Below are 8,922 nucleotides of genomic sequence, written 5' to 3'. Positions count from 1 at the left end.
CCCCCTCCCCGTGTCTATTTAGGACAATTACCTGACTTGTAATTATAAGATGTATTGCAGATGGAGGTAATCAGAGAGAAATGACTATCACTCTGCAGACACCTGCACTGGAACCCAATGTGGCATTTATTAGCCTAAATTTCTCCTGCTGACAAACTGGGAACGGGGGGTTGTGGGCAAGGACATGGAAAGTAAACCAAGATTCCACTGCACAGCTGGAATATAAACTTGCAGTGCTGCTCATATTCATTTTTCCTCACGCAAATGATCTGACTGTTATTGATCGAGATTACCACCAAATAAAAAACAGAATCTCCTGGCATTAAAAATGATTGCAAGCATTCTTCTGCCTCTTCTTTTGGAATGTGCAGTGTAAGGCTCAAGGGAGGTGATGCAGCAGGAGACCCACATTAAATTGCATATAATGTTGTCTCCTACTACTGATGAAAAGATATGGTGAAATAGCTATTTTTAAACCATCACCTTGGGCATGGTAATTGGTGACTCCATGTTAGATGGGCAGCAACTTTAATGAAGGTTACAAATGGTCAGACCTGAAGGTTCCTCATTACCATAGTACCAATCTGGGCTAATCTTCAGGACATTTCATAATTTGGGCTAATCTTCAGGACATTTCATATTACAACTATGATGCCTGGTTATATAAGGTCAAGGTGGATTTCTGCCCCCACACTTTAAAAAGACTTAACATGAAAGATTGTCCATTAACATAAACCATTTGGAGGCAAACATGTTTCAATAGCTGCTTTACGTTGGCAGAAATGAATTCCTTGACCCAAAATAGCCCTGTTTAGACACCTTTGCTGTTACAGTGGTACCTTGGTTTATGAACACAATTGGTTCCGGAAGTCTGTTCATAAACTGAAGCGTTCATAAACTGAAGCGAACTTTCCCATTGAAAGTAATGGAAAGTGAATTAATCCGTTCCAGATGGGTCCACGGTGTTCGTAAACTGAAAATTCGTAAACCGAGGTGTTAATAAACCGAGGTTCCACTGTACTTCTCTAAGGGAAATATGTAAAATTACTGTTTGGTGCTGACCACCTTGGATTTTTCACCCAGCACATTTCCCTCAAATTCTGGTTAGGCTCAGTCTTGGCCAAATTACCCTTCTAAGATATCAAAACATACGCCAGACCTTAGACATGGTTAACCAGTCACGGAATCCTACTGTTCTGCCTCTGCTACACCAAAGCATGTGACCTGCACAAATACAACCTCCAGTGGCAATTATACTGGTTCCCAGATGTTTTCAATAACAAATTTGCTGGTCAGCTGCTAACTAAATCATTTTCAGCTCAGCACTGACCCGTGTTAAACCAGTAGTATAGGCAAGCCCTTAGACAAGAGGATTCAGTTACATTTACAAACACAATACAATCTTTCTTTCTTTCTTTCTTTCTTTCTTTCTTTCTTTCTTTCTTTCTTTCTTTCTTTCTTTCTTTCTTTCTTTCTTTCCCTCCCTCCCTCCCTCCCTCCCTCCCTCCCTCCCTCCCTCCCTCCGCTTCCCTCTCTTGCCCACAGGCACCATTAAAAGGGAAAACATTTGTTTAGTTGAAACACATTGTCAATGCAACACATAATCCTCCCCTCCCCTCTGAAACCATGCTACATAATTTAGAAGAGGGGTAATTAGCTCAGTCACAATGTCCTTCTCCATTCTGAGTCAATTCATGGCTCTGGGGCAGTGTATTTTCTTTGGATAGCGAAAGGAAAGCATGTAGCTAATTTCACTCTTTCGTGTACCACTCCTCATCAGCTGACATAAAATCCATGGGTTCCAATGGGTCTGCAGTAATCCATACCAGCAAGGGGTGAGATGTGGTGGGGTGAAGGACTGGAATTTTCTATGTATTCTCTTTGGAGTTATTCACTTGCAAAAGAGCTCCGTTTGAAGCATTATTGCAAGATACACTTTACTGGGATAAGTAGCAGGAGACTTCAGTCATGCTAAGATTTTACGACAAACCATTTTACAACAGGCCATGACTTAATGCATACATTCAAGCCCTGAACTTTTACATTTCCTGCTGCAGGGATCTTCAAGTATAACCCGGCCAAAATGGCCTGAACAGTACATTGGACACAATTATATAAAGTACATAAGAGTGTAGAAACATAGAAAATATTTTAAGTGCACATGCAAGTATATACAATAGGCTTCCTCAAACTCGGCCCTCCAGATGTTTTTGGCCTACAACTCCCATGATCCCTAGCTAGCAGGACCAGTGGTCAGGGACGATGGGAATTTTAGCCTTGAAACATCAGGAGGGCCGAGTTTGAGGAAGCCTGATATAAAATGTAAGGAAACCTTATAAACATTTAAAGCCCTAAATCAAGGGATAGGGAAACTGTGGCCCTCCAGATGTTGTTGGACTCTTAACTCGCAGCATCACTGACCATTCCCCATGATGGCTACAGCTGATGGGAGTTGGATAACATCTGGAGGGCCACGGGTTCCTCAAAGGGCTTGGGATCAAGGACCTTCTTCTCCCATATGAACCTGCCTGGGGAATATGATGACCCTCTCATGAGCCCTTTTATGGTTCCCCTATTCTGCCAGCTGTGCTGTGGAAGAAACACACAGCCGGCTTTTATGTGTTGCTGCCTGACTGGGCATGGCCAGCGAGGCACTGCCCATTAGCGGGGCTCTGATTGGTCCAATTTGAACTTAACTTTTGGGCGGGAAGTCCCACCCTGTCACCCTGCTGGCTGGGGAATTCCCAAGTAGCCGGCCCACCATGTGTAATCTGGTTGTTGCGAACCGCAGCTGAGGGTGAGGGGCTGCAACCACCACCCACCTCAGAAACGGCTGAGTGGCCATTTTCACCTGAAGCTTACCTGGAGACCCCAAGAACCAAAACTAGAACTTTCTGCATGTAAAGGGTCCGTCTGTAGCCACTGTAGTTGCTCTGCCATTTTAAAACATGAAATGTAGTTTTACAGAGAGCCTCCATTAGATTACAGATGCTGGACTGATTTCTTCCTTTTTTTAACACACTGCAAAGCCTCAGATACTTCTATAATTTCTTTTTTTTGTCATGACACTGAAAATACAGCTGTCTGGACAGAATCAATTTGCTCAGGTGGAAATTGTGCTCTCGGTAGAATCGAGCTGCAGTTTTTCTGCACAGCGTCCAACTAGTAGGCTGTGAGAAGCTCTGAGTAATTAAGTCCCCATGTTCAGATGGGGGAAACATGGAAAGGAACAAGCTTCTGGTCCCTTCTCAGGCCTGACTGAGCAGCCGTCTTGCGAGTTTCCCATGGCAACTTCCCAACAGCTCTTTCACAAGCAGGTGGTGCTTAGTGCTCTGGCCTGAATATCGTCTTCCCATCGATGTCCGCACTGGAGTATTGTGCTGTGCTTGTTTTTGAAACATGAACTGGCTGGCTGCTTCCACACAACCAGAGCTGCATACAATTAGGACCTCGTCCAGTAATCTTTGGAAGAGACACCCTTCAAAGTGCTCATCCATATGGAAATCAGGCTAGGAAGTTCTTAGTGCTCCCCCAGAAGACTGGGAACTTTGGAAAAGAGTTGTGGGGTATGTATATGTGCATTATGAGCTTAAACTCCATAGATAATTTAAATCTTCCCGCTCACAAGACAGTATAAGCCAAGCTAATCAGCAGCTGCTTGCAGATTTGGTACTCAACTACTCTGGAACTGGTGTTACTATGAGAACTTTTTCAAAAGAAATCCACGGTGTTGATCCTGAATTACAACCAGTGGTGTTGACAGCACTCCTAGAGCCTTCTGTGCTTGGGGAGTCCACCTCCCTTGTGGAAGTGGAAGCTGATGTGAACCTAGGCCAGTGCAGCAGCGCTACTGCCAGAAGGACATTATTAGTACAAGGGGCAATGGGTGGAACGGAGGTGTGGCAGAGGGAGGACCAGATCTTAGGAGGAGGAAGGAATCCTGTGCTTCCCCCAGGCTTGTTCCTGTGCCCTATGATGGCATAATGTTATGATGACAAAACAGGCAGTGTCGTGCTGAAACACAATCTCGGGAGTAAGCGAAGGGGTCCTCCCACTTGCCCCACTCTTTTGCAAAGGGAGGGTGGGATTTTGCCAAAGGGATGGGGGACAGAATAAATCCTGCTCGCATGTAAAGGTGACTCTATCCAAGGAAACAGCATGACAACCGAAAAACAGCCACACACACCTTGAAATTCACACTGATGTGAATTTTGCACTGCAGTTCTCCAAACAGTGTTTACAAAAAAAATGCACGCTTATAAAAATTAATATATTGGTGAAAATGACAAACTAAAAACACATAATGTCAGGGGCAATTGCTTGCAAAAACATGTATGTCAGTCAAATCTATATAGAAAATGTGTTTGTTAGAAGAAATGCTGATGAATTTTATTTATATATATATATTTTAAAAAATGCAAATTGGGAAATGGAATTTAGGATTGGAAACGGGAGAAATAGAGAGAACCAAAATGGACATATGCATCCCTAAATACATCTGCAGGCATTTTATTCATGTGCAAATTCATGCAAGTGGGAATGGGCACTCTAAGCTCCACCCCAACACCGTTCCTATCACACTCTATGAATAGGAGGACAAACTTCTGATGCAGGGAGTCTCCTTTGCTTGTGGATGCTCCCCACATGATCTAGAACCAATAGCATGGCAAGCCTTCAAGAGGCCAGGAGGAAGCTCCCTGCTTCAGATATTCAGTCTCCAGTTTGGAGGGGACAGGGATGGAGCACAAATCTCACTCTGTTCACCCCTGTTTTTTCCTGCTTCTGTGTTGGTTGGTATGTCTAAAAAAGGCAATCTATCACGGCACACCACCCTATATCACTGGCCAGAGAACACACATCTCAGCTTTCAAGCCATGAAAGTGGAGTCACATCACACTGTTGCCAGGTCTTTAGAGTTATGTACACAGATGTGGAGTTGTGGAATGGGCACTGTGCACTAGCTACAAACACCCAACAACCAGCAAAGGGCGTAAGTGTTGGTAAAACTCTAACAGGTACACTGGCTCCAGAAGCAAACTTGTAACAGGAATCTGAATTCCACTACTGCAGTTGGAGCTGGAAAAACTCCCCACAAGTAAAGCAGGGAGAGGAGGGGGGAACCTTAGCAAGGAGCCATGCCTCAAAACAGCATTCCTACACATCTTTCATCTCTGCCTTCCCAAGAAAAGAGCTGAGTGTGCACAGCAATGTTAACATCTATGTCTGGATAGTGTCTCTCTCGTCAAAATATGTGGAAGCCGTCTAATGGCTTAGCAACCCTCCATTACTCAACACGGCTATGAGTGCCTCCCACACAGGATAAATATGCCCTTTACAGAAAGGAGGGGCCCTGTTGACCAACAGATCCACAAGTACAGGTAAGGTCTCACAGTGGGCAACAGGAAATGGAATAATAATAATAATAATAATAATAATAATAATAATAATAATAATAATTTATATGCTGTCCATCTGACTGGGTTGCCCCAGCCACTCTGGGTGGCTTGCAACAAACTAAAACATCCAACCTTAAACTTCCCTATACAGGGCTGCCTTCAGATGTCTTCTAAAAGTCAGAGAGTTGTTTATTTCCACGACACCTGATGGTCTGGCGTTCCACAGAGACATTACACAGGTGCCACTACTGAGAAGGCCCTCTGCCTGGTTCCCTGTAACCTCACTTCTCTCAATAGGGGCCCTTCGAGCTGGACCTCAGTGTCCGGGCTGAACAAGAGGGGTGGAGACACTCCTTCAGGTACACTGGGCTGAAGCACAACCAAACACACTACTAGAAATGGATGGCTATTTCCCCAGATTAGGAAGGCCCTCCAGATGTTTTGGGTTTCAAGCCACACCTTCCTTGCCCATTGTCCATCCCAGCTGGGGCTTATGGAAGCTGGTGTCTGACACACCTGGAGGGTACAAGGTTGTTCAGGCTGATGTACAATGAGCAAGAACTTGATAAAGAAAGTTTGGTGCAAACTGAATGTACATGTGCAAAGGCTTTGCAATCATGCGTAATCATGTGACTGGGTTGCCCCAGCCACTCTGGGTGGCTTCCAACAAATATAAAAGCATAATAAAACATCAAACATAAAAAAAATTCCCTATATAGAGCTGCCTTCAGGTGTCTTCTAAAAGTCAAAATACTGTTTATTTCCTTGACATCTGATGGGAGGGCGTTCCACAGGGCAGGCACCACTACTGAGAAGGCCCTCTGTTCCCTGTAACCTCACTTCTCACGGCGAGGGAACCACCAAAAGGCCCTCGGAGCTGGACCTCAGTGTCTGGGCTGAACAATGAGGATGGAGGCGCTCCTTCAGGTATACAGGGTCGAGGTTGTTTGGGGTTTTAAAGGTCAGCCCCAACACTTTGAATTTTGCTTGGAAACATAACAGATAAACATCTGTTAGACTAATTAACCTCTGCCTTTGTGTGGCGATGGACTAGATGGGTTCTTAAGACGCCTTGGAGTCTGACAATTCTGTGATTCTGAAAGCCACAAGCCTCTGGCTTTCATAGTCAGATACATGAAAGTCAGCCCCTCCAAGTGTTCCTATTTTCCAGGGGCACCCCTGATTCAGAGAACATGTTTCTGATTTGATCCCAGAATGTCCCACTTTTCCTTAGGATGTCCCTATTTTCATTGGATAAATGTTGGAGGGTATGGCGTTATCCGACCCCCGAGCCACCAGAAGGCAATCCTGTTTAGGGAAGTTTTAAAAAATATTTAATGTTTTATATATGTTGCAAGTTGCCCAGAGTGGCTGGGGCAACCCAGTAGGATGTGTGGAGTATAAATAGTAAAATTATCATTGTGGAATGGGATGTCCCTGTTTTCATCGGAGACATGTTGGAGGGTATGGAAAGTATTTCATTGGACATTTCCTATGGCTTTAAGCAGACTGCTATAAACTTCCTTTGTAGCGTGAAATCTCATTTGGCCTGAGAGAGAGAGAGAAAGAAAGAGTATGTGTGCTAGACAGTAGGGTCAAGGGCTTGGTGAGGCCTCCAGAAGGAGAAAGCACTACCGTGGCTGTCAATTTACCCAAAGGTTCTGTAAGATGAATGATAGTGTTAACTTTAAACAGCTTTGTAGGTGATGTTTTTCAAGCCTCTATCCCCTTTAGATCACCTGCTGACCCATCTGCCAGCAGATAAACTTGGAGCAGAAGAACATTACCTCATTAAGAAAGCTGGCTTAGTCTAACTGGAAACAGAAGACACACAACGTCTCCTTTGCCTTTTTTAAAAAAATAAAAATAAAAATGCTTCACATATATTTTGAAGACTGCTATTCAGAAAATTCATTTCCAGGCACGTGCAAAAAGCAAAATACAGTCAACTGTTTAAAGATCAGATTTCAGCATTTATGACATAACAAGTGTCATCAGTTAACTTGGAAGATCACCATGCAGAATGTTAAATGACTGGATGCTCCAGGCTTTAATACTGTAGTAATAATAATAATAATAACAACAGGGCCAGTACTACCATGAGGCAGAGTGAAGTGGGTGCCCCAGGCAGCTGAGCTTTGGGTGTCATAGGCAGCAAATGCTTAGTTATTTAATTTATTATGGTTGTATTCTTATTCTCAGGGAGATATGCTTGTGGGGCTTTCTACCTTTGATGCCAAAACAAATTGGCCAGCCATGGCTATTATGCAGCTTGACTGGGGCCTTGAACTTAGTTGAGCAATTACTCAACCAAGAAAGCCTGCCTCTGTTTTTTCTTTACTGAAACCCTGCTTGGCCCTTAGTCTGACACTGCCAGTGGTTTAGTTCTCACATTGCAACTGTATTTTTGGAATTCACAGAATCATAGCAGGGCACACACGCGGTAATTTAGAAAAGGAGAAACCAAGCTTACATTTGTACTACGAATGTTTGCCAAAACTGACACGTGACCTGCTCTTTCCGGCAGGAAACCACAGCAGACTGCTGAACTTCTGACCACGTTATTCCCCCTTCTGGAAGTGGTACTTTAGTGCTGAAGCTTTCCATTTGAATAGCCAAGGATTTATAGTTCAAGTAGGTATACAGCAGTCTACCAGACTTGTATCTACAGTCATACCTTGGGTTACAGACGCTTCAGGTTGCGTCTTTTCGGGTTGTGCAGCGTGCAAACCCGGAAGTACCCGAATGGGTTACTTCCGGGTTTCGGCACTCGCACATGTGCAAAAGCACTAAATCACGCTTTGCCCATGCGCCACATCGCAACCCAGGCATGTGCAGACACGGTGCTGCCGGTTGCGAACACTGCGGGTTGCAAACGTGCCTCCCGCACGGATCACGTTCGCCACCCGAGCGTCCACTGTATTAGAATTTTTGGGGAAAGTAGGTTGGTATCAAAGGCATCATCATAATTCAATTCTTTTAGGATCACAGTCACATTGAGGTACAGTGGTACCTCGAGTTACAAATGCCTCAGGTTACAAATGCTTCAGGTTACAAACTCTGCTAACCTGGAAGAGTTATCTTGACTTGAGAACTTTGCCCCAGGATGAGAATAAAAATTGTGTGCTGGCGGTGCAGCGGCAGCAAGAGGCCCGATTAGCGAAAGCACGCCTCTAGTTAAGAACAGTTTCAGGTTAAGAACGGACCTCCGGAACGAATTAAGTTCGTAACTAGAGGTACCACTGTACTGTTATGTATTCAGTGGTCTGTGTTTGCCTGAGCTTGAGTCTGGACTAAGGATTCTGAGCCCTTGTGTTCTGATTCGATACATGATATCCAATCACAGAACATTTCAGGATTTGGGCCTCTGCCATTGGCTCTTAAACTCTGAGTTATGATTCGCAGCTTGGAAGTTTAGACAGCCAATCATGTTGGGAGTGGGAGTGGTCCAGGCCTTCAGAAATGTATATAAGCAGTTGCTTTGCCCCTGTTTGTTCAATGAAGGTTCTTGCTGTTATCACTGTGT

Source organism: Zootoca vivipara, chromosome 7 (genome assembly GCF_963506605.1).
Source record: "Zootoca vivipara chromosome 7, rZooViv1.1, whole genome shotgun sequence".
Taxonomy (NCBI): domain Eukaryota; kingdom Metazoa; phylum Chordata; class Lepidosauria; order Squamata; family Lacertidae; genus Zootoca; species Zootoca vivipara.
This window is presented reverse-complemented; position numbering follows the sequence as displayed.